Consider the following 26,533-nt stretch of genomic DNA (forward strand, 5'->3'; position numbering starts at 1 on the left):
TACGTAGCGCTTGCAAAAACAGACGTGAGGCTGTATCTCCGCAACGCTTAATCCTATTCAGACCAAACTTGGTACATGTTATCACAAGCATGACCTGAGGCTACATGCAGCGTTTCGGCGCAGCGCCACCTAGTGGTCCGGAGATATGAAAAATAGCTATTTTTGCTCGTAACTTCTGAACGGTTTGTCCAAAAATCAAAAACTTGGTCTCGTTAGATTCAGGGCATCATGCTGAGTCGACCGATATCGAATTTTCTCAGATCGGCCATTTTGGCTGTCGGCCATTTTGAATTATGTGCTAAAATGCTGTATTTTTTGAACGCATGAACGAATTGTTACGAAACTCGGTATGGGTCATCAGTACGATGCCCTGAAGGAGCCTGAGAAGTTTCGAAACAGCGCCACCTAGTGGTGAATTGTTTTATTCAAACGCTTATAACTTTGGGTGTGGTACACTTATTTTCACGGGAGTCATATTTTTGAGGTCCTGAATCGTTGCCGAGTCCAACGATACCAAATATGTCGGGTTTCGTCTCACGGATGGCGTAGCGTAGCGATTTAGCGCGAAAAAAACACTTGGCGATATCTTCAAAACCGCTGTTCCGATCGAGACGAAACCACCGCCAGAAACACGGAATCATAGCTTGTTAACTATACGCTAATGCCCAAATGCGAAAATATTGATAGTAAGGGGTAGTAAAATTCAAACAAAGTCATGTGTCAGTCATTTTTTACATGTTTTTTCATATAAATGTTTATAACATGGAAGCGAATTGAGATATTTTCACCAAAATTGACACACATATGTATGGGGTCACTCTGAGGACACATAAAAAAAATTGTGGGACTGATCCTCTTGGTGGCACTATAATAGAACAAAACGTGAAATTCCCATTGACTTCAATACAGTTTTGTGAAATACAATGCTATACTAAATAAATCATTTGGTCTAACATTACAAAACTCAGTGTGTGCCATAAGCAGCATGCCCTGAAGGTACTCAAAAGATTTTGAGACAGCGCCACCTGTTGGTCAAAAGTTATAATTAATTTCTGAGAACGCTAATAACTTTTGAATAACCTTGCCTATTACAATGAAACTGATCTTAATAGATTCCTTGGGTTATGCTGAAAACATAGATGTCAGGTTTTGCATAATCAGCAAAACTTCCTGTCCGCCATCTTTATTTCTTTGAAAAACCTTCTTTTTCGAACTCCTCCTAGACCGTTTGTCCGATTTTCACGAAAATTGAATCGTATCATCTCCAGACCTTGCCGACTAAAAGTTATGAATTGCACGATGATAGACAGAACCATTTTTGTATACCACAGCATCAAAATGTAGGCATGCTGCCAAAATTACTATTTAGGCTTTATCTCTGCAATGCCTTCACATTTTGACACCAAACTTTGCATGTGTCATTGTCACCTCACTCTGACCACATCACATCTATTTCGTAACTGCGCCACCTATTGTTCGAAAGTGATAACCCATTAAATCATCTTATAAGTTAATTAGGGGCCAAGCACCGAAGGTGCGGAGGCACCTATTGTATCTGTGCCGGTTCTTATTATTATTAGGGGCCAAGCACCGAAGGTGCGGAGGCACCTATTGTATCTGTGCCGGTTCTTATTATTATTATTATTATTATTATTATTATTCTTCTTCCGACTGGGCGTCTATGGCAGCCCATAGACCGGTTTGCGGGAAAGTTGTTTTGGTTTGACATTCTGATAGAGGACAGTCCCAACTTTAAATACACCAATTTTGGTGTCTCTAACTCATTCCCTCTAGCGCCACCAACTGTCCAAAGTTTCACTTTTATTATGCTAATAACTTTTGAACCGTAAGGCCTATCAACAAAATTCTTTTTTCCTCTTGTTCCTGAGCTCATGCCGATTCGATCGCACCCTATGACGTCATTTTCCGTCATAAAAAAACGGCCGCCATTTTGAATTTTCCAAAAAACCTACTTTTGCGAACTCGTCCTAGACGGTTTGTCCGATTTTCACCAAAATCGCACCGGATCATCTCCAGGCAGTGCTGACAAAAAGTTATGGAATTCAAGATGATTTGAATAACCGTTTTCGATAAACGCGTAAACAAAATTTACGTAGCGCTTGCAAAAACAGACGTGAGGTTGTATCTCCGCAACGCTTACTCGTTTTCACACCAAACTTGGTACGTGTTATCACCAGCATGACCTGAGGCTACGTGCTGCGTTTCGGCGCAGCGCCACCTAGTGGTCCGGAGATATGAAAAATGGCTATTTTTGCTCGTAACTTCTGAACGGTTTCTCCAAAAATCAAAAACTTGGTCTCGTTAGATTCAGGGCGTCATGCCGAGTCGACCGATATTTAATTTTCCCAGATCGGCCATTTTGGCTGTCGGCCATTTTGAATTATGTGTTAAAATGCTGTATTTTTTGAATGCATGAACGAATTGTTACGAAACTCGTTATGGGTCATCAGTACGATGCCCTGAAGGAGCCTGAGAAGTTTCGAAACAGCGCCACCTAGTGGTGAATTGTTTTATTCAAACGCTTATAACTTTGGGTGTGGTACACTTATTTTCACGGGAGTCATATTTTTGAGGTCCTGAATCGTTGCCGAGTCCAACGATACCAAATATGTCGGGTTTCGTCTCACGGATGGCGTAGCGTAGCGATTTAGCGCGAAAAAAACACTTGGCGATATCTTCAAAACCGCTGTTCCGATCGAGACGAAACCATCGCCAGAAACACGGAATCATAGCTTGTTAACTAAACGCTAATGCCCAAATGCGTAAATATTGATAGTAAGGGGTAGTAAAATTCAAACAAAGTCATGTGTCAGTCATTTTTTACGTGTTTTTTCATATAAATGTTTATAACTCGGAAGTAAATTGAGATATTTGCACCAAAATTGACACACATATGTATGGGGTCACTCTGAGGACACATAAAAAAAATTGTGGGACTGAGCCTCTTGGTGGCGCTATAATAGAACAAAACGTGAAATTCCCATTGACTTCAATACAGTTTTGTGAAATACAATGCTATACTAAACAAATGCTTTGGTCTAACATTACGAAACTCAGTGTGTGCCATAAGCAGCATGCCCTGAAGGTACTCAAAAGATTTTGAGACAGCGCCACCTGTTGGTCAAAAGTTATAATTAATTTCTGAGAACGCTAATAACTTTTGAATAAATTTGCCTATTGCAATGAAACTGATCTTAATAGATTCCTTGGGTTATGCCGAAAACATAGATATCAGGTTTTGCATAATCAGACAAACTTCCTGTCCGCCATCTTTATTTCTTTGAAAAGCCTTCTTTTTCGAACTCCTCCTAGACCGTTTGCCCGATTTTCACGAAAATTTAATCGCATCATCTCCAGACCGTTTCGACTAAAAGTTATGAATTGCACGATGATAGACAAAACCGTTTTCGTATACCACAGCATCAAAGTTTAGGCATGCTGCCAAAATTACTATTTAGGCTTTATCTCTGCAATGCCTTCACATTTTGACACCAAACTTTGCATGTGTCATTGTCACCTCCCTCTGACCACATCACATCTATTTCGTAACTGCGCCACCTATTGTTCGAAAGTGATAACCCATTAAATCATCTTATAAGTTAATGTTTATGTGATTTTTTTAGCCATTTGCCCAAAGTTCTCTCAAAATGCCCTTAATTGCTCCTTGCTGCAGTTGGTCTGCCACTCCTTGCCATTTTGGCATATGTTGCCGCTTCTTGCGCTTGGCCCCGGTAATGGCTGCTTGCAGCTATATTTATTATTATTATTCTTCTTCCGACTGGGCGTCTATGGCAGCCCATAGACCGGTTTGCGGGAAAGTTGTTTTGGTTTGACATTCTGATAGAGGACAGTCCCAACTTTAAAGACACCAATTTTGGTGTCTCTAACTCATTCCCTCTAGCGCCACCAACTGTCCAAAGTTTCACTTTTATTATGCTAATAACTTTTGAACCGTAAGGCCTATCAACAAAATTCTTTTTTCTTCTTGTTCCTGAGCTCATGCCGATTCGATCGCACCCTATGACGTCATTTTCCGTCATAAAAAAATGGCCGCCATTTTGAATTTTCCAAAAAAACTACTTTTGCGAACTCGTCCTAGACGGTTTGTCTAATTTTCACCAAAATCGCACCGGATCATCTCCAGGCAGTGTTGACAAAAAGTTATGGAATTCAAGATGATTCGAAGAACCGTTTTCGATAAACGCGCAAACTAATTTTACGTAGCGCTTGCGAAAACAGACGTGAGGCTGTATCTCCGCAACGCTTAATCCTATTCAGACCAAACTTGGTACATGTTATCACAAGCATGACCTGAGGCTACATGCAGCGTTTCGGCGCAGCACCACCTAGTGGTCCGGAGATATGAAAAATGGCTATTTTTGCTCGTAACTTCTGAACGGTTTGTCCAAAAATCATAAACTTCATCTCGTTAGATTCAGGGCATCATGCCGAGTCGACTGATATGCAATTTTTCCAGATCGGCCATTTTGGCTGTCGGCCATTTTGAATTATGTGCTAAAATGCTGTATTTTTTGAACGCATGAACGAATTGTTACGAAACTCGGTATGGGTCATCAGTACGATGCCCTGAAGGAGCCTGAGAAGTTTCGAAACAGTGCCACCTAGTGGTGAATTTTTTTTTCCAAATGCTTATAACTTTGGGTGTGGTACACTTATTTTCACAGGAGTCATCTTTTTGAGATCCTGAATTGTTGCCGAGTCCAATGATACTAAACATGCTGGGTTTTGTATTACGGTTGGTGTAGCGTAGCGATTTAGCGTGAAAAAAACACTTGGCGATATCTTCAAAACCGCTGTTCTGATCGAGACGAAACCACCGTCAGAAACACGGAATCATAGCTTGTTAACTATACGCTAATGCCCAAATGCGAAAATATTGATAGTAAGGGGTAGTAAAATTCAAACAAAGTCATGTGTCAGTCATTTTTTACGTGTTTTTTCATATAAATGTTTATAACTCGGAAGTAAATTGAGATATTTGCACCAAAATTGACACACATATGTATGGGGTCACTCTGAGGACACATAAAAAAAATTGTGGGACTGAGCCTCTTGGTTGCGCTATAATAGAACAAAACGTGAAATTCCCATTGACTTCAATACAGTTTTGTGAAATACAATGCTATACTAAACAAATGCTTTGGTCTAACATTACGAAACTCAGTGTGTGCCATAAGCAGCATGCCCTGAAGGGCATTTTGAGACAGCGCCACCTGTTGGTCAAAAGTTATAATTCATTTCTGAGATTGCTAATAACTTTTGAATAAATTTGCCTATTGCAATGAAACTGATCTTAATAGATTCCTTGGGTTATGCCGAAAACATAGATATCAGGTTTTGCATAATCAGCCAAACTTCCTGTCTGCCATCTTTATTTCTTTGAAAAACTTTCTTTTTCAAACTCCTCCTAGACCGTTTGTCCGATTTTCACGAAAATTGAATCGTATCATCTCCAGACCGTGCCGACTAAAAGTTATGAATTGCACGATGATAGACAAAACCGTTTTCGTATACCACAGCATCAAAGTTTAGGCATGCTGCCAAAATTACTATTTAGGCTTTATCTCTGCAATGACTTCACATTTTGACACCAAACTTTGCATGTGTCATTGTCACCTCACTCTGACCACATCACATCTATTTCGTAACTGCGCCACCTATTGTTCGAAAGTGATAACCCATTAAATCATCTTATAAGTTAATGTTTATGTGATTTTCTCAGCCATTTGCCCAAAGTTCTCTCAAAATGCCCTTAATTGCTCCTTGCTGCAGTTGGTCTGCCACTCCTTGCCATTTTGGCATATGTTGCCGCTTCTTTCGCTTGGCCCCGGTAATGGCTGCTTGCAGCTATATTTAGGGGCCAAGCACCGAAGGTGCGGAGGCACCTATTGTATCTGTGCCGGTTCTTATTATTATTATTATTATTATTCTTCTTCCGACTGGGCGTCTATGGCAGCCCATAGACCGGTTTGCGGGAAAGTTGTTTTGGTTTGACATTCTGATAGAGGACAGTCCCAACTTTAAATACACCAATTTTGGTGTCTCTAACTCATTCCCTCTAGCGCCACCAACTGTCCAAAATTTCACTTTTATTATGCTAATAACTTTTGAACCGTAAGGCCTATCAACAAAATTCTTTTTTCCTCTTGTTCCTGAGCTCATGCCGATTCGATCGCACCCTATGACGTCATTTTCCGTCATAAAAAAACGGCCGCCATTTTGAATTTTCCAAAAAAACTACTTTTGCGAACTCGTCCTAGACGGTTTGTCCGATTTTCACCAAAATCGCACCGGATCATTTTCAGGCAGTGCTGACAAAAAGTTATGGAATTCAAGATGATTCGAATAACCGTTTTCGATAAACGCGCAAACTAAATTTACAAAGTGCTTGCGAAAACAGACGTGAGGCTGTATCTCCGCAACGCTTACTCGTTTTCAGACCAAACTTTGTACGTGTCATCACAAGCATGACCTGAGGCTACGTGCTGCGTTTCGGCGCAGCGCCACCTAGTGGTCCGGAGATATGAAAAATGGCTATTTTTGCTCGTAACTTCTGAACGGTTTGTCCAAAAATCATAAACTTCATCTCGTTAGATTCAGGGCATCATGCTGAGTCGACTGATATCCATTTTTCCCAGATCGGCCATTTTGGCTTTCGGCCATTTTGAATTATGTGCTAAAATGCTGTATTTTTTGAACGCATGAACGAATTGTTACGAAACTCGGTATGGGTCATCAGTACGATGCCCTGAAGAAGCCTGAGAAGTTTCGAAACAGCGCCACCTAGTGGTGAATTTTTTTTTTCAAACGCTTATAACTTTGGGTGTGGTGCACTTATTTTCACGGGAGTCATCTTTTTGAGATTCTGAATCGTTGCCGAGTCCAACGATACTAAACATGCTGGGTTTCGTGTTACGGTTGGTGTAGCGTAGCGATTTAGCGCGAAAAAAACACTTGGCGATATCTTCAAAACCGCTGTTCCGATCGAGACGAAACCACCGTCAGAAACACGGAATCATAGCTTGTTAACTAGACGCTAATGCCCAAATGCGAAAATATTGATAGTAAGGGGTAGTAAAATTCAAACAAAGTCATGTGTCAGTCATTTTTTACGTGTTTTTTCATATAAATGTTTATAACTCGGAAGTAAATTGAGATATTTGCACCAAAATTGACACACATATGTATGGGGTCACTCTGAGGACACATACAAAAAATTGTGGGACTGAGCCTCTTGGTGGCGCTATAATAGAACAAAACGTGAAATTCCCATTGACTTCAATACAGTTTTGTGAAATACAATGCTATACCAAATAAATGCTTTGGTCTAACATTACGAAACTCAGTGTGTGCCATAAGCAGCATGCCCTGAAGGTACTCAAAGGATTTTGAGACAGCGCCACCTGTTGGTCAAAAGTTATAATTAATTTCTGAGAACGCTAATAACTTTTGAATAAATTTGCCTATTGCAATGAAACTGATCTTAATAGATTCCTTGGGTTATGCTGAAAACATAGATATCAGGTTTGCCATAATCAGCCAAACTTCCTGTCCGCCGTCTTTATTTCTTTGAAAAACCTTCTTTTTCGAACTCCTCCTAGACCGTTTGTCCGATTTTCACGAAAATTGAATCGTATCATCTCCAGACCGTGCCGACTAAAAGTTATGGATTGCGTGACGATAGACGAAACCGTTTTCGTATAACACAGCATCAAATTTTAGGCATGCTGCCAAAATTACAATTTAGGCTTTATCTATGAAATGCCTTCACATTTTGACACCAAACTGTGCATGTGTCATTGCCACCTCACTCTGACCACACATCTATTTCGTAACTGCGCCACCTATTGTTCGAAAGTGATAACCCATTAAATCATCTTATAAGTTAATGGTTATGTGATTTTTTTAGCCATTTGCCCAAAGTTCTCTCAAAATGCCCGTAATTGCTCCTTGCTGCAGTTGGTCTGCCACTCCTTGCCATTTTGGCATATGTTGCCGCTTATTGCGCTTGGCCCCGGTAATGGCTGCTTGCAGCTATATTTATTATTATTCTTCTTCCGACTGGGCGTCTATGGCAGCCCATAGACCGGTTTGCGGGAAAGTTGTTTTGGTTTGACATTCTGATAGAGGACAGTCCCAACTTTAAATACACCAATTTTGGTGTCTCTAACTCATTCCCTCTAGCGCCACCAACTGTCCAAAATTTCACTTTTATTATGCTAATAACTTTTGAACCGTAAGGCCTATCAACAAAATTCTTTTTTCCTCTTGTTCCTGAGCTCATGCCGATTCGATCGCACCCTATGACGTCATTTTCCGTCATAAAAAAACGGCCGCCATTTTGAATTTTCCAAAAAACCTACTTTTGCGAACTCGTCCTAGACGGTTTGTCCGATTTTCACCAAAATTGCACCGGATCATCTCCAGGCAGTGCTGACAAAAAGTTATGGAATTCAAGATGATTCGAATAACCGTTTTCGATAAACGCGTAAACAAATTTTACGTAGCGCTTGCGAAAACAGACGTGAGGCTGTATCTCCGCAACGCTTCATCCCATTCACACCAAACTTGGTACATGTCATCACAAGCATGACCTGAGGCTACATGCAGCGTTTCGGCGCAGCGCCACCTAGTGGTCCGGAGATATGAAAAATGGCTATTTTTGCTCGTAACTTCTGAACGGTTTGTCCAAAAAACATAAACTTCATCTCGTTAGATTCAGGGCATCATGCCGAGTCGACTGATATCCAATTTTCCCAGATCGGCCATTTTGGCTGTCGGCCATTTTGAATTATGTGCTAAAATGCTGTATTTTTTGAACGCATGAACGAATTGTTACGAAACTCGGTATGGGTCATCAATACAATGCCCTGAAGAAGCCTGAGAAGTTTCGAAACAGCGCCACCTAGTGGTGAATTTTTTTTTTCAAACGCTTATAACTTTGGGTGTGGTACACTTATTTTCACGGGAGTCATATTTTTGAGTTTCTGAATCGTTGCCGAGTCCAACGATACTAAACATGCTGGGTTTCGTGTTACGGTTGGTGTAGCGTAGCGATTTAGCGCGAAAAAAACACTTGGCGATATCTTCAAAACCGCTGTTCCGATCGAGACGAAACCACCGCCAGAAACACGGAATCATAGCTTGTTAACTACATGCAAATGCCCAAATGCGTAAATATTGATAGTAAGGGGTAGTAAAATTCAAACAAAGTCATGTGTCAGTCATTTTTTACGTGTTTTTTCATATAAATGTTTATAACTCGGAAGTGAATTGAGATATTTGCACCAAAATTGACACACATATGTATGGGCTCACTCTGAGGACACATAAAAAAAATTGTGGGACTGAGCCTCTTGGTGGCGCTATAATAGAACAAAACGTGAAATTCCCATTGACTTCAATAGAGTTTTGTGAAATAAAATGCTATACTAAACAAATGCATTGGTGTAATATTACAAAACTCAGTGTGTGCCATAAGCAGCATGCCCTGAAGGTACTCAAAAGATTTTGAGACAGCGCCACCTGTTGGTCAAAAGTTATAATTAATTTCTGAGAACTCTAATAACTTTTGAATAAATTTGCCTATTGCAATGAAACTGATCTTAATAGATTCCTTCGGTTATGCCGAAAACATAGATATCAGGTTTTGCATAATAAGCCAAACTTCCTGTTCGCCATCTTTATTTCTTTGAAAAACCTTCTTTTTCGAACTCCTCCTAGACCGTTTGTCCGATTTTCACGAAAATTGAATCGTATCATCTCCAGACCGTGCCGACTAAAAGTTATGAATTGCACGATGATAGACGAAACCGTTTTCGTATACCACAACATCAAAGTTTAGGCATGCTGCCAAAATTACTATTTAGGCTTTATCTCTGCAATGCCTTCACATTTTGACACCAAACTGTGCATGTGTCATTGTCACCTCACTCTGACCACATCACATCTATTTCGTAACTGCGCCACCTATTGTTCGAAAGTGATAACCCATTAAATCATCTTATAAGTTAATGTTTATGTGATTTTCTTAGCCATTTGCCCAAAGTTCTCTCAAAATGCCCTTAATTGCTCCTTGCTGCAGTTGGTCTGCCACTCCTTGCCATTTTGGCATATGTTGCCGCTTATTGCGCTTGGCCCCGGTAATGGCTGCTTGCAGCTATATTTATTATTATTATTATTATTCTTCTTCCGACTGGGCGTCTATGGCAGCCCATAGACCGGTTTGCGGGAAAGTTGTTTTGGTTTGACATTCTGATAGAGGACAGTCCCAACTTTAAATACACCAATTTTGGTGTCTCTAACTCATTCCCTCTAGCGCCACCAACTGTCCAAAGTTTCACTTTTATTATGCTAATAACTTTTGAACCGTAAGACCTATCAACAAAATTCTTTTTTCCTCTTATTCCTGAGCTCATGCCGATTCGATCGCACCCTATGACGTCATTTTCCGTCATAAAAACATGGCCGCCATTTTGAATTTTCTAAAAAACGTACTTTTGCGAACTCGTCCTAGACCGTTTGTCCGATTTTCACCAAAATCGCACCGGATCATCTCCAGGCAGTGCTGACAAAAAGTTATGGAATTCAAGATGATTTGCTTAACGGTTTTTGATAAACGCACAAACAAATTTTACGTAACGCTTGCGAAAACAGACGTGAGGCTGTATCTCCGCAACGCTTCATCCTATTCAGACCAAACTTTGTACGTGTCATCACAAGCATGACCTGAACCTACGTGCTGCGTTTCGGCGCAGCGCCACCTAGTGGTCCGGAGATATGAAAAATGGCTATTTTTGCTCGTAACTTCTGAACGGTTTGTCCAAAAATCATAAACTTCATCTCGTTAGATTCAGGGCATCATGCCGAGTCGACTGATATCCAATTTTCCCAGATCGACCATTTTGGCTGTCGGCCATTTTGAATTATGTGCTAAAATGCTGTATTTTTTGAACGCATGAACGAATTGTTACGAAACTCGGTATGGGTCATCAGTACGATGCCCTGAAGGAGCCTGAGAAGTTTCGAAACAGCGCCACCTAGTGGTGAATTTTTTTCTTCAAACGCTTATAACTTTGGGTGTGGTACACTTATTTTCACGGGAGTCATATTTTTAAGGTCCTGAATCGTTGCCGAGTCCAACGATACTAAACATGCTGGGTTTCGTCTTACGGTTGGTGTAGCGTAGCGATTTAGCGCGAAAAAAACACTTGGCGATATCTTCAAAACCGCTGTTCCGATCGAGACGAAACCACCGCCAGAAACACGGAATCATAGCTTGTTAACTAAACGCTAATGCCCAAATGCGAAAATATTGATAGTAAGGGGTAGTAAAATTCAAACAAAGTCATGTGTCAGTCATTTTTTACGTGTTTTTTCATATAAATGTTTATAACTCGGAAGTAAATTGAGATATTTGCACCAAAATTGACACACATATGTATGGGGTCACTCTGAGGACACATACAAAAAATTGTGGGACTGAGCCTCTTGGTGGCGCTATAATAGAACAAAACGTGAAATTCCCATTGACTTCAATACAGTTTTGTGAAATACAATGCTATACTAAATAAATGCTTTGGTCTAACATTACGAAACTCAGTGTGTGCCATAAGCAGAATGCCCTGAAGGTACTCAAAAGATTTTGAGACAGCACCACCTGTTGGTCAAAAGTTATAATTCATTTCTGAGAACGCTAATAACTTTTGAATAAATTTGCCTATTGCAATGAAACTGATCTTAATAGATTCCTTGGGTTATGCTGAAAACATAGATATCAGGTTTTGCATAATCAGCAAAACTTCCTGTCCGCCATCTTTATTTCTTTGAAAAACCTTCTTTTTTGAACTCCTCCTAGACCGTTTGTCCGATTTTCACGAAAATTGAATGGTATCATCTCCAGACCGTGCCGACTAAAAGTTATGAATTGCACGATGATAGACGAAACCGTTTTTGTATAACACAACATCAAAGTTTAGGCATGCTGCCAAAATTACTATTTAGGCTTTATCTCTGCAATGCCTTCACATTTTGACACCAAACTGTGCATGTGTCATTGTCACCTCACTCTGACCACATCACATCTATTTCGTAACTGCGCCACCTATTGTTCGAAAGTGATAACCCATTAAATCATCTTATAAGTTAATGTTTATGTGATTTTCTTAGCCATTTGCCCAAAGTTCGCTCAAAATGCCCTTAATTGCTCCTTGCTGCAGTTGGTCTGCCACTCCTTGCCATTTTGGCATATGTTGCCGCTTCTTGCGCTTGGCCCCGGTAATGGCTGCTTGCAGCTATATTTTTCCTTAGGATTCTTCTTCTTATTATTATTCCGTAAACTTTTTGGCACTTTTGGAGCCCTTAATATGCTCGAAAACTCTTGAAACTTTGCACACGAGTCAGAACCCGCGGCCCTCAGAGCCGGGCTGAAGCTGGTGCCTGGGCGTGGCAGGGCGGCTCGTCAGCGCCCCCTGGAACGGGGTCCGAACACTTGGTCCATAAGCTTAAACACGCTTGTATGTAATAATATGAAACTCGGTACACATGTTGATCTCATCGTTTCATCTATACCTCACACTCTTACTTTTTACCCCAGCCCAACAGGAAGTCAGATATTTGCGGTTGTTTTTAAAACGCACGCAATGGAATGTGAAATACTCCTCCTACAGCTCTGATCCAAATTCAACGAAACTCGGTCAGCGTGAAGTCAAGACATTGAGGATGAAAGTTTGCGAGGGAATTTTTGATATCTCGAACGGTTTGGCCGTGGCGAGGAAACGAAATCATGGCGAGAAACGTGAAACAGGAAGTTTGTTATAACTTCAGCATACATTAACTGATCTTGATGAAACTTCAGCAGTGTGTTCGCTGTAAGAGGACGATCACATGGATATGACAATTGTGAGTCAAAGTTATAGCGTCACCAACTGGCAGCAGTAAGTGTGTCACTTTCAAAATGCTTTGAAATCACCCTCTTATTTTAACCCGATTTGCTTCAAACTTCATCTGTATAATGTAAATAGATGGCAGATGAAGACCTGTGAATGGATTCTTGATATCTTTGAAACTGTTGCCGTGGCAACGCATCAAACTTTACCATTCTTTTAGGATGCTTTTGAGACTCTTAGCATGCTTGAAATTGCATGAAACTCGACAGACACATCACATTTATTAGCCAGTAGACACGTGCAAAGTTTCAGAAATGGGCGTGGTGAGGGCTCAGTAGCGCCACCTTTTGACAAAAGTGGGGTTGTTAGTTTTATCTACAGTTACGAAAATCGGTATGTATATTGTACTCCTCGTGCCGGACAACTTTCTAATTGACACTCATTAGCTAGGACCCACAGAAAGTCAGATATTTTTGTTTAAAAGGAGAGAAAATCTCAGAATTTTGCCAGTCTCTCAGTGTCTCTCTGTGTGAGTGAGAGGAGGGGTGCCTGTCAGGTTAATTTTAACCCTTTATTTGCTGTGTGCGAATTCTCTGGCATTTTCGGGGGCCTTAACATCCTCTAAAACTCTTGAAACTTTGCACACGGGTCAGAACCCATGGCCATCAGGGCCAGGCTGAAGCTGGTAAATGGGCGTGGCAGGGCGGCTCGACAGCGCCCCCTGGACTGGTATTCAAACATTTGTCCATAAATCAAACACACTTGCATGAATTAATATGAAACTCGGTACAATTATAGATCACATCGGGCCAAACAACTTTCGTGCTCTAAGTTTTACGACAGTTTAAATGGAAGTTGGGAATTATGGGTTGTTTGAATAATTGTCCTAGGAGAAATACATCAAATTACAACGCATGTGTTTACCAATCACAACCAAACTCGGTGTGCATGAAGTCAAGACATTGAGGATGCTCAATTCCGGACGGATTTTTGATTTCTCGAACGGTCTGGCTGTGGCGAGGAAATTAATTTTATGACTAAAAAAGAACACATAAAGTGTGTTATAACTTTGCTCATTTTACCTACAGTTACAAAACTTGCCACATATATTGTTCTCGTCAAGCCGATCAACTTTCCAATTTAAAGTCATTCTCTCTGCAACAGAGCAACAGAAAGTCAGATATTGTAGTTTGAATGGATTTATTTCCCCTGCGATTCACTCTCTCTCTCTCTCTCTCTCTCTCTCTCTTTCTGTGTTTATGTGTGTGTGTGTGTGTGTGTGGCTGGCTTTTTAATGACAAAATAGGCATATAACTCCCATCTTTTAAATGTATAGTTTGCTGTAAATAAAAGTAAGATTGTATTTGTAATTGAAGCTGAATGAATTTAAAATTCATGTGCTATATTTCAATATATTTGTTTTCCTTAAGATTTTAAAACACTATCTTCATTCTTATCTGAATTACAAATATTTGTTTCTGTATAAAATAATACTTTGACTAAAAACACATTTGATGTTTCTTTTTATATTGTTATTTACATGTATTTATGTATGTGTGTGTGTTAGATGAAGTAGAATTTCTATAACTGTGTTGAACTACTAAATCACTCTTGTGTGTGTTAAACACAATCTACTTAATACAGTCAACTTCATTATAAAGATAAATAACAAATCCCAAAAATATATGACTATAATCTATGATAAAAAATCCATTACAAACTATATTAGTGGAAAATACATATTGCTCTTTGTATTGTTGTAAAATACATTCATGAAAAACAAGATAACAAAATTCAAAAAGATAAATAATTTTAGATATAGCCATGGCTGCTATAAGGTTGAGACAACATGTTTTAATTGTATAGCAGAGATGATAAATGAGGCAGCAACATACAAACTTTCTAGAACAACATGGACCTGAGTAGCTGGTTTTTACGGAGGACAGTGAGGAGGAAGAGGGTGCAAATCAAACAGCTCATTCTCAGACTACACAGCCAACAGCTTAAGTTTTTAGTGCTTTGTTTGAGGTTTTTGGTGCTCTGTCCTATTTATTATCAACATATTGTAACGTTTGGATGGAAAAAGGACCCAACAGCGAGGATGCGGTCAACTGATAGTCTTTAATGGATAGTAAGCAGACCAACAGTAATCATTAGAAGTTCAGGGGAATAATAGTAGAAAACAGTCACGGCCACACGGCACTAAATGAGAACAGAAATCCCCACTTCTGGTGAGCCCCGAATGCAGCCACGGACGGCGACTCGCTAGGCAGAGAAACCCCGAACCTCCCGTGAATGAGGTGAGGTCAGCAGTAGGTTGGTGGCGAGGCAGAGGACCACAGCTTCCAGTGCAGCACTGAAGTCAGAGAGCAAAACCACACAGTAATATATGCAGGTAGGAATACAGCTCACACCAGGACAGGACAGGACAGGACAAAGTAGAGTGAGATAATTCCGGCGTCAGTATTAAGCCACAACATAGAATAATCCGACAAGGATCTAGGGACAGAAAGCGCTAGAAGAAGGAGAAACAATCAGGGGAAGAATGGAAACAGCTGGTGCCGACCAGCACAGATAATAGGAAGAGTAGCATCAGCTGAAAGAGATGAGATCATGAGATCCTGAGGGCGTAATGCAAGAAAGAGAGAGAGAGAGTGAACAAACGGCCACAAGAGGGAGACAGAGAAAGAGAGAAGAACCAGGATCATGACAGTACCCCTCCCTCAACGAGCGCCTCCTGGCGCTCCCAGGTCTGAAGACCGATGAGACCGGAGGAAATCCTCGATGAGCGAGGGGTCCAAGACGTCTCGGGAGGGAACCCAACTTCTCTCCTCAGGACCATACCCCTCCCAGTCGACTAAATATTGGTACCCACGACCCCGTCGGCGTCTGTCCAAAATTCGCCTGACTGTGTAGACAGGGACGCCCTCAACACGAACGGGGGGGCAAGAAGGGCGGGAGGGAGGGCGAATGACCGGCTTAATACATGAGACATGAAAAACAGGGTGGACTCGACGGAGATCGGACGAAAGACGAAGACGGACAGTGACAGGATTGATGATCTTGATAATGCGGAAAGGACCAATGAAACGGGGTGCCAATTTACGAGACTCGGATTGGAGAGGCAAATTTGCCGTGGAGAGCCACACTCTCTGACCACGAATGTAACGAGGGCTCCTTACCCGACGCTTATTGGCCGCTGTTCTCATGCGTCTCCTTGTACGACAAAGTGCTGATTTAACTCTCCTCCAGGTGCGTCTACAGCGAGCAATAAAACCCTGAACGGACGGACACCTAGACTCCGCCTCCTGTGAGGAGAACAGAGGAGGCTGGTAGCCAAGGCAACCGTGGAAAGGCGAAAGGCCCGTGGCGGAAGACGGATGCGAGTTATAAGCGTACTCAGCCCAAGGGAGCTGTTCAGACCACGATGCGGGATTGCGAGAAGCCAGACTACGGAGAATGCGAGCAATGCTTTGATTCGCCCGTTCGGCCTGCCCATTAGTCTGGGGGTGATAGCCCGACGAAAGGCTGGCGGTGGCCCCTATAAGGCGGCAAAATTCCTTCCAGAACAATGAGGCGAACTGCGGACCTCTATCAGATACTACATCGGAGGGTAACCCATGCAGCTTAAAGACATGGTTTACCATGATCTGAGCAGTCTCCTTAGCAGAGGGAAGTTTAGGGAGCGGAATAAAGTGCGCCGACTTAGAAAAACGATCGACTACAGTCAGGATGACCGTACTCCCTGCTGAGGGGGGAAGTCCGGTGATAAAATCAAGCGCTATATGCGACCACGGACGAGCAGGCACAGGCAAGGGTCGAAGGAGACCGGCTGGGGGAGAATGACCCGACTTGGTCTGCGCGCATACGACACAAGAGGCAACAAAACGACGCGTGTCATGTTCTAACGTGGGCCACCAAAAACGCTGACGGATAGAGGCGAGCGAACCCCGAACTCCCGGATGAGCGGCTAATCTGGAAGAATGTCCCCATCTAAGGACCGCTTGACGCGCTGACACGGGAACAAAAAGAAGATCCCTAGGACACTCAGGAGGGGCAGTGACTCGAGAGAGAGCCCTTCTGACCAGTCTCTCGATTCCCCAAACAATAGCCCCCACGAAGTGCCCTGGGGGAATCACCGCGTCATTATTGACTGGCGCAGAAGACGAATCAAAAAGACGGGAGAGAGCATCGGGCTTAACGTTCTTAGAACCTGGGCGGTAGGATATCGAGAAATCAAAGCGAGTAAAAAACAGAGCCCAGCGAGCCTGGCGTGCGTTCAAACGCTTAGCAGAACGGATGTATTCCAGGTTACGGTGGTCAGTCCACACTAGAAACGGAACAGTGGACCCCTCTAACCATTGTCGCCACTCCCCTAAAGCTAGGCGAATGGCGAGTAACTCCCGATTACCGACATCGTAGTTACGTTCAGCAGGTGAAAGGCGGTGAGAGAAAAAAGCACAGGGATGTACTTTACCGTCAGCGGCGGATCGTTGGGAGAGCACAGCCCCGACCCCCACCTCTGAAGCATCCACCTCCACTATAAATTGTCTCGAGACATCGGGAGTGAGTAGGATCGGAGCCGTAGTAAAAAGGGTCTTTAGCCGATCAAATGCCGTTTGTGCGGCATCTGACCACCTAAAGCTGGACTTGACGGACGTCAGAGCCGTAAGGGGCGCGGCTACCTGGCTGAAATTTCGGATGAAACGACGATAAAAATTCGCAAATCCGAGAAATCGCTGTAACGCGACGCGGGAGTCGGGTATGGGCCAATCGGTAACCGCCGACACCTTGCCTGGATCCATACTGACCCCCTCTGCGGAGACAATAGAGCCTAAAAACGAAATCGAAGACACGTGAAAGGTGCACTTCTCAGCCTTGACAAATAAACGATTCTCTAGAAGCCGTTGGAGGACTCGGCGGACGTGCTGAATATGGACCTGAAGGGACGGAGAGAAAATCAGAATGTCGTCCAAGTAGACAAAGACAAAAATATTGAGCATATCGCGGAGGACGTCATTAATGAGAGCCTGAAAAACTGCGGGAGCGTTGACCAAACCGAAAGGAAGAACCCTATATTCAAAGTGCCCCAGGGGTGTGTTAAACGCAGTCTTCCACTCGTCTCCCTCCCTTATTCGAACTAAATGATAAGCGTTACGGAGATCGAGCTTAGAGAAAAACTTTGCTCCCTGTAAGATGTCAAAAGCTGAAGACATCAGTGGCAAGGGGTAACGATTCTTGACAGTGATCTCGTTCAGCCCTCGATAATCTATACAAGGGCGCAAAGAGCCATCCTTCTTCTTGACAAAGAAGAAGCCGGCACCTGCAGGAGACGACGATGGAACGATCAGACCAGCATTTAGAGATTCTGACAGGTAATTCTCGAGCGCCTTACGTTCTGGAGCTGACAACGAGTATAGTCTTCCCCGAGGCGGAGAGGTCCCCGGGAGAAGATCTATGCTACAGTCGTACTGGCGATGAGGGGGGAGAGAAGTGGCCCGAGCACGGCTGAAAACCTCCCGCAGATCGTGATACTCCTCCGGTACTCCTGTCAAATCACCCGGCTCTTCCTGGAAAACAGAAACAGATGACACGGGGGGAACAGCAGAAGTCAAACACTTAACATGACACGACAGTTTCCAGGATAAAATACAGCCGTTAGACCAGTCAACATGGGGATTATGTTGAACGAGCCAAGGGTGGCCCAAAACTACCGGTGTAAAGGGAGAATGAAAAACTAAAAAAGAAATAGTCTCATTATGGTTCCCTGAGACGGAGAGAGTAAGGGGAACAGTCTCTCTCCGCACCCTAGGTAGGGAACTGCCATCTAGGGCGAACAGGGGGGTGGAGCTCTTTAAGTCAATGAGGGGAATACCTTGTTCACGAGCCCACGTCTCGTCGACGAAATTTCCCTCAGCACCGGAGTCGACCAGAGCGGTCCCGGACACTGAGGTTGTAGACCATCGAAGGAGGACAGGCATAGTGGTGCAGGACTTGGACGGAGGGATCCTAGAAACAGCGCTCGCCAGTAACCCTCCGCCTACTGACGAGCTCTGGCTTTTACTGGACAGTCTGAGACAAAGTGTCCAGCGGCAGCACAGTACATGCACAGACGATTCATGATACGTCGCTCACGTTCCTTGCGGGAGATACGAAGACCTCCGAGTTGCATCGGCTCAGGATTCGGAGTGGCAGGCTGAAAAGGAGTACCCTCAGGCGGAGCGAAGAGGGCGGCTTCCATTCCGCGGGCTCGACGGCGTGAGTCAAAGCGTCTCTCCACGCGAATCGCCAGATCGATGAGAGCGTCGAGTTGGGTGGGTGCTTCGCGTGCCAGAATCTCGTCCTTGAGCTCCGGGTTAAGAGCCTCCAGAAAACGGGCCACCAAAGCCGTATTGTTCCACCCACAGGTCGTCGAGAGCGTGCGGAACTGGATGGAGAAGTCAGTCACCGAACGCCTCCCCTGACGGAGTACAGAGAGCAAGCGCGAAGCCTCCTCACCATAGGCTGAGCGATCAAAAACTCTTATCATCTCCTCCTTGAAAAGAGAGAAGTCAAACACACAGTTGGTCTCGGCCTCCCAGTTCGCCGCGCCCCACTCCCGTGCCCGGCCAGTGAGGAGTGAGATGACAAAAGCGACCTTAGACCGGTCAGTAGAATACGTAGAGGGCTGGAGAGAAAAGACCACCTCGCACTGTGTCAGAAAGGAGCGGCATTGCGTGGGCTCACCCGAGTAAACGGGCGGGTTATTTATCCGGGGTTCGGACACTCCGCGGGTCTCAGGAAAAGAAGGTGATTCTGAGCGTAACTGGTGAACCCGCTGAGAGAGACCCGTCATCTGAGCAGCCAGTGACTCTACAGCCTGTCTTGCCGACGAGATGTCCTCATCATGTCGGCCCAGTAAAACACCCTGCATCTCGACAGCCGCATGAAGGGGACTGCCACTCGCTGAGTCCATCGTGGTCGGATTATTCTGTAACGTTTGGATGGAAAAAGGACCCAACAGCGAGGATGCGGTCAACTGATAGTCTTTAATGGATAGTAAGCAGACCAACAGTAATCATTAGAAGTTCAGGGGAATAATAGTAGAAAACAGTCACGGCCACACGGCACTAAATGAGAACAGAAATCCCCACTTCTGGTGAGCCCCGAATGCAGCCACGGACGGCGACTCGCTAGGCAGAGAAACCCCGAACCTCCCGTGAATGAGGTGAGGTCAGCAGTAGGTTGGTGGCGAGGCAGAGGACCACAGCTTCCAGTGCAGCACTGAAGTCAGAGAGCAAAACCACACAGTAATATATGCAGGTAGGAATACAGCTCACACCAGGACAGGACAGGACAGGACAAAGTAGAGTGAGATAATTCCGGCGTCAGTATTAAGCCACAACATAGAATAATCCGACAAGGATCTAGGGACAGAAAGCGCTAGAAGAAGGAGAAACAATCAGGGGAAGAATGGAAACAGCTGGTGCCGACCAGCACAGATAATAGGAAGAGTAGCATCAGCTGAAAGAGATGAGATCATGAGATCCTGAGGGCGTAATGCAAGAAAGAGAGAGAGAGAGTGAACAAACGGCCACAAGAGGGAGACAGAGAAAGAGAGAAGAACCAGGATCATGACACATATAATAGATATAACAGAACAAGAAAGGCAATTAATAATCTGTCATTGCATCACTGCATTATGATATGAAAGGCTCAGTACAGTGTGGCACAAAACGCTTATGCGCATCCCGAGTGGAGAATGATGCGCTTAAAGCCACATGGAGTTACAGCGCACAGCGCATCGAGTCCGCATTGATGCAAGCTCTACAATACACCTCTTTTCGACAGTCAAAGCGGGGGTTACGTTTTTGCACGTCGTACAGAATAACCCTAAAGGCACCAAGGTGGCGGTGCCACCGGCTTTATATATATATATATGAGCAGCGATAAAGGGCCAAAGCCAGCGGTAACTAAAGGCATCAGGGTTGCGGTGCCACCGGCTTGGGCCCGCAATCGCTGCTCGCAGCTATATTTGTAACTGCTACTAGTAAGAATTTAATTGTAGAGCTCTCTAAATCAGTTTTTACTAGTAATAATTGCATTAAAGAGCTCTATCAATGTAATTCTTAGTAAAAACTGATTTAGAGAGCTCTCTAATTGTTATTAGTAAGAATTTCATTAGAGAGCTCTATAATTGTAATTGCTACTAGTAGAAATTAAATTGTAAAGCTCTCTAATTGAATTCTTACTGGTAAAAACGCAATTATGACGAGTAAGGTTGGATAGAATTTAAGCTAAAACGGCTTGCCATATTCAACCTATTGTAAGTCGATGTACCATCTCAATGGGTTTTGGTAAAGGTTGAAGAGTTCCACAGTGTGGCTTTAAGTTTTCAGTAGAGCGGTGTCGTGTTAGCGGGCGCTAAGGTAATCACTTGATCTTTACAATTGAAATCAAAACTAACTTTATCTGGACAATAACTTTATTCTAGATCTACTGTAAAGCCTAAACACTCTCTGTTACTGTAATCTCCTGTTATCTCTGTAAAGCTGCGAAACATCTAATCTGAAGGTGACTTGACTGACTTCTTTATAATTACATGAGCACAGCAGACATGTATATCACACTGTCAGTCAAAACCAGTAAGAACCTGTAAACTTGTCTTTTCAGTAAATGCGCAAACATCATGACTTAGATGTGCACATATCTCAGAACAAAGGTTGTCTGCACAAACACTTTGAAAAATGCTGAAAGTCAGGTTGAACAATGTCTGTTTGAGCTCTGGCTAATATAAGGTAAGTACATGGAACAGGGGTAGGTTTAAACCTACCCCTGTTCCATGTACTTACCTTATATTAGCCAGTACTTTCTAGGTAAGTACACTGTAAGTACACTACAAGTACTGTACTGTAAAATGAAGTGTTACCAATAATACAGTACTTCAGTCAAGCTAAAAAAAATTGGTAAAACTACTCAATCAGGAAACATCAGCTTATTTTTATTGGCCTATTTATTTTTCTTTATATAAAATATTTAAAAAAATCTATAGTAAACTCTGTATAGCCAATGTTTAGTACAAACATGTTTTATTTATTTTATTATTTTTTCTGGGGCATTTTATTCAGATTAGCCACTGAATCTGTGTCTACGAGACATGATAACCCCGGAGACAGCAGAGATGTTATGGTTTCTGGTTTAATCGGGATAAACGGCCCCAAAATACCAATCATACACAAGAATAAAGGCATGACATTATATTCATAATAAGACTTTTTTTTTCCCTTTCAGCGAGAGTGTCAGGCAACGCGTTATATTCGCTGATCACCCGCGGCTGGCTGGATGAGCGTCCAGCAAGCGTCTGCAAGCTGCCAGTCGGATCACGGCCATTTGACTGGTTTAATCGGGACAACAGTACCCAAAACACCAATCATACACAATAATAAAGGCATGACATTATATTCATAATAAGAAAACCATTTATTTCCTTTTAGCGAGAGTGTCAGGCAACGCGTTATATTCGCTGATCACCCGCGGCTGGCTGGATGAGCGTCCAGCAAGCGTCTGCAAGCTTCCAGTCGGATCACGGCCATTTGACTGGTTTAATCGCGACAACATTAGGCTACCCAAAACACCAATCATACACAAGAATAAAGGCATGACATTATATTCATAATAAGAATTTTTTTTATTTCCTTTTAGCGAGAGTGTCAGGCAACGCGTTATATTCGCTGATCACCCGCGGCTGAGCGTCGACTGCCAGTCGGATCACGGCCATTTGACTATTAAATTGCGATCCTACTACTAATAACAATAATTTCAACAGATACATAATAAATGAGCTATAAAGGGAGGAACACAAAACACAAAAACTGTCAAAAATCAATGGTTTCTGAAACTTGCCAAAGGCAGACTGACAGACAACCACTGGCAGCTGCAAGCCAGCCACTGGCAGTCGCCAGTCAGCCACTGGCAGCGACTGGCAGCTGCCAGTCAGTCACTGACAGGTCACGTGACCTGCCAGTGGCAGCTCCTGCCAGCCAGTTGAAGATTGAACCCCTACTGGATCGTTGCTCGGACAGCGCAGGTGGAATAAACCATTGTGAGGCGGAGGTGTAACTGAAACAGTATCATTTGTTTTTTTTAAATGTTAAATATATGGTCAACACGGACAAAGTACACATTTCGTGCATGGGGGGCCCTAGCACATTTAATGTATAGAGAAAAGAAATAGGGCTCTTATAAAATATCTGCTCTTGGGCCCTTAGAATCATCCTAACCTTCCACCCCTTAACCGACGGCGCCCTTGTCTCGTGTACTTGGATCTGATGATCTTCTGTTTGAGCTCTTCATTCTCGCATGGATGATTGACAGCAGGTTATTACAGTACAGCTGAATATCAGAAGCTTTATGAACTGATTTAACGTAGGATTTAGCGGAGATTTATGATAATGATTTAGTTTAAACTAGTTCAACACCAGCCTTCAACAACAGAACATTAAATTTCATTAATATGAGAATAAACACAGTCAAACATCTCTCAGTATGATCGCTTACCGTCGCTGTGTCTGTGCGGAAGATGAGTGTGTGCGTCTCACTTGCAGAGCGAGTGTGTGTTCCTGAGTATCTGTTCGCGGTGTTTCCTTTGAGATGATGAAAGCCGTCGAGTGAGTCTGACAGGCTGAACTAGTGTGTGTGTGTGTGTGTGTGTGTGTGTGTGTGTGTGTGACAGAGAAGACACGAGAGAAACTGATGTTTGAATGCCTTCCAGCAAAGGCGAAGGAAAACACAACACAGCTGACAAGAATTAAATGAGTGAAAGTGAATGATGTGAAAGATGTCGATCTTCCGACTGGGGATGCAGTCTGGATCATAATCTGAACTGAATCTGGATAATCAGAACTGAGTCATAATCGCAGAACTCAGTCTGATCGACTAATGAAGCCAGAGGAACTTAAACTCCACCAGGATCCTCGTCGGGAGAATCCAGACTCGGTTCCATGATTATGATCCAGACTCTTCTTGTCAGCTGTGTTGTATTTTCCTATATCCTGATGGAGTTTGGGTTCTTCTGGCTTCATTAATCGAGAACACTTAGGCTGAATCCCAATTCTCTTACCCCTTCCCCCCTTCCCCTGCGCGTTCACGTGAGAGGAAGGGCTATCCCAATTCTCATTTTGATCTAGGGGTAGGGGTAAGTTGAAGGGGTATATACCCCTTAAAGACCAAGAATTTTCGCGAGCTTACTTGAAACCAAGTTTTTGCTTAAATAATTGATAAAAAAAATATGACCATCTTGTTTTGTGCTCTAAACAATTATGTGCATTTCCCAGATAGCACAATGCTGTTTGATCTCCTATTTGCATCTGGAAGACTTATTTTAAAGAGTGTTTGCTCATCTGCAAGACGTCTATAGGACTTTTCCTGCAGATGTCAAATAGACGTTTATAAGATGTCAGTTTAACATGAATTCTAAATCATTACATCTTAGAGACATCTTCTAAACGTCTATTTGACATCTTCAGGAAACGTCCTATAGACGTCTTGCAGATGAGCAAACACTCTTTAAAATACGTCTTCCAGTAAATAGGAGATCAAACAGCCTTGTGCTATCTGGGTTGCAACTATGTTGTTTATTGAAACGTTTTTAAAGTTTTTAAAAATCGCTTTGCTACGCTAGGCTATGCTAACGTTACATTGCTGATTTGCACAATCAGTCCCACATTTCAAGATCACTCAAAATGTCCGGGATTTAGCTTTTGCTTTCTACAGTCGCCATTCATTATGTGTACATTATTTGAAACTGACACGTACGTGATCAACTTCTCAGATGATGCATTCAGCTTCAAAGGAATCCCGACTGAGACGAAAACACGGGAATATTAGATCAACGACGTGACGCTTGCTTTTTCTGTCCGACTGAACTTTTTACCAATTAATAAACATTAAAAATAATAAAATTATAACATGTATGTCTATCACCTCCCTTATACATATGCCCACTCTTATTTCTTTAAAAACAATTGGTTTATTGGCATTTTCTGCCACCGGAAGTGTGAAAACATCATGTGGTGCGACCGTCCGGCCTTGACTTCTGTTTGGATAACTGGTTTTAAATCAAACTAAAATAATTTAAATATAATCCTTACCCTATTTGGCATAATTTTAAACTTGTTTTCCATTGATTGACAAAGTTATGAAACATTTGTACACACATTTCAATCATAATAAACAAACAAATCTTGTCCGAAGATGTTCATTATCTGAAATATCATCTGGGGCGACCATCAAGAAAATACAAATAAGGAACTTATATTCTGATAATCATCTCAAAGAGGATGTTGCATCAGCCAGCCTCATGGTGAGGGTCCCACAGAGACAACTAGCAGGTGAGTTGTCACTCTCATTTTTACAAACAAATCCTCTTTAAAACTGCTGCAGTGTATACGTCACATTTTGATATCATGTGGGGCGACCAACCTAAAACTGTAAATTATAAGTTTTATACGCAAATCTTTATTTTTAAATTTGTAAATTGTAAATTTGTCAGTGATATGTGGTGAGAAGAAGCTAACTTGGGCTCTATAGCTAAGCATTAGCCTGTTATACTTGATTAAACTTGAAAATATCATCTGGGGCGACCGAGCATCATGTGGGGCGACCGCCACTGATTGCTTAAATAATAGAAAACACATATCATGTATTTGTAGTTTCTGTATGCAAATGTTTACATTCATTATATGCATTTAGTTGTTTTAAATAACTTTTTACATTTCACCACATATTTTTTCTAAATTTCAATAATTTCCCTTCAGAGGACTAAGCTTACTTCTTTTTGATTATTATGTTTTTTATCAAAGAAATGTGTGATATTAAGCATTCATTCTACTTTTTCCAATTCTTTTTCTAACTCTGTGTATGTTTAAATATACTTTTTTTTCTAGATGGCCCCACTAACAAGCAAAGAAAAGACTGCTCGCTACAGGCAGCGGAAAATGCTGTTCAATGTGTCTGCAGAATGCTGCTATGTTCAACTGTTAAATGAAAATAGTAATGAAAATGCAAACATTGTATGTTTAAGTGATTAATGAAATGAAAATAAAAAAGGAAAATGCTGTTCAATGTTATGTCCAAGCGTTTAATGCATTAGTATTGAAAATTTTAATATGATGCTTTTGTGTCAAATGAAATAGTGAGGAAACTGTTAATGTTATGAAATGTGTCAAATGAAATGGATATGCTGATTCTTCATAAAATTTCATTAAATATGCTGATTCTTCATAAAATTCCATTAAATGTGTTTTAACTATCAAAATCATTGAATAGTCTTAATTGCCTGCTGTTTTTCATCATGTGGGGCGACCATTTGTCATGTGGGGTAACCAACTATATTCAATTCTGCAGTAAATTCAAAAAATAATGTCTGTCCATTTTGGTTGAAATATAATTCATTGGTATAACATCAATAAGTGGATACTATATCTACACATTTTAAATCAGTTTTATGGATTATATGAGTAAAAAAATATGTAATTGCTTTATGAGGGTGACACTGCCATTATAGATAAAAATGTATTTAACATAATTTGCAATAAATGAAAGGACACATGAGTACATCTTTTTTA

General features: G+C 42.2%; 1 protein-coding gene across 1 annotated transcript in view; it reads right to left on the bottom strand.

Annotated features, from left to right (window-relative positions):
* The window catches only part of btr30 (bloodthirsty-related gene family, member 30), a 75,913-nt gene extending 52,313 nt beyond the window's left edge, over window positions 1–23,600 (bottom strand). The window contains exon 1 of the mRNA XM_039680415.2: window positions 23,466–23,600. The gene's annotated coding sequence lies outside the window, so the exon portion shown is untranslated. The remainder of the gene's footprint in view (window positions 1–23,465) is intronic.
* Window positions 23,601–26,533: the final 2,933 nt, after the last annotated feature.

This window comes from Pimephales promelas, chromosome 18, assembly GCF_988280905.1.
Source record: "Pimephales promelas chromosome 18, fPimPro1.hap1.1, whole genome shotgun sequence".
In the NCBI taxonomy this organism is placed as follows: Eukaryota; Metazoa; Chordata; class Actinopteri; order Cypriniformes; family Leuciscidae; genus Pimephales; species Pimephales promelas.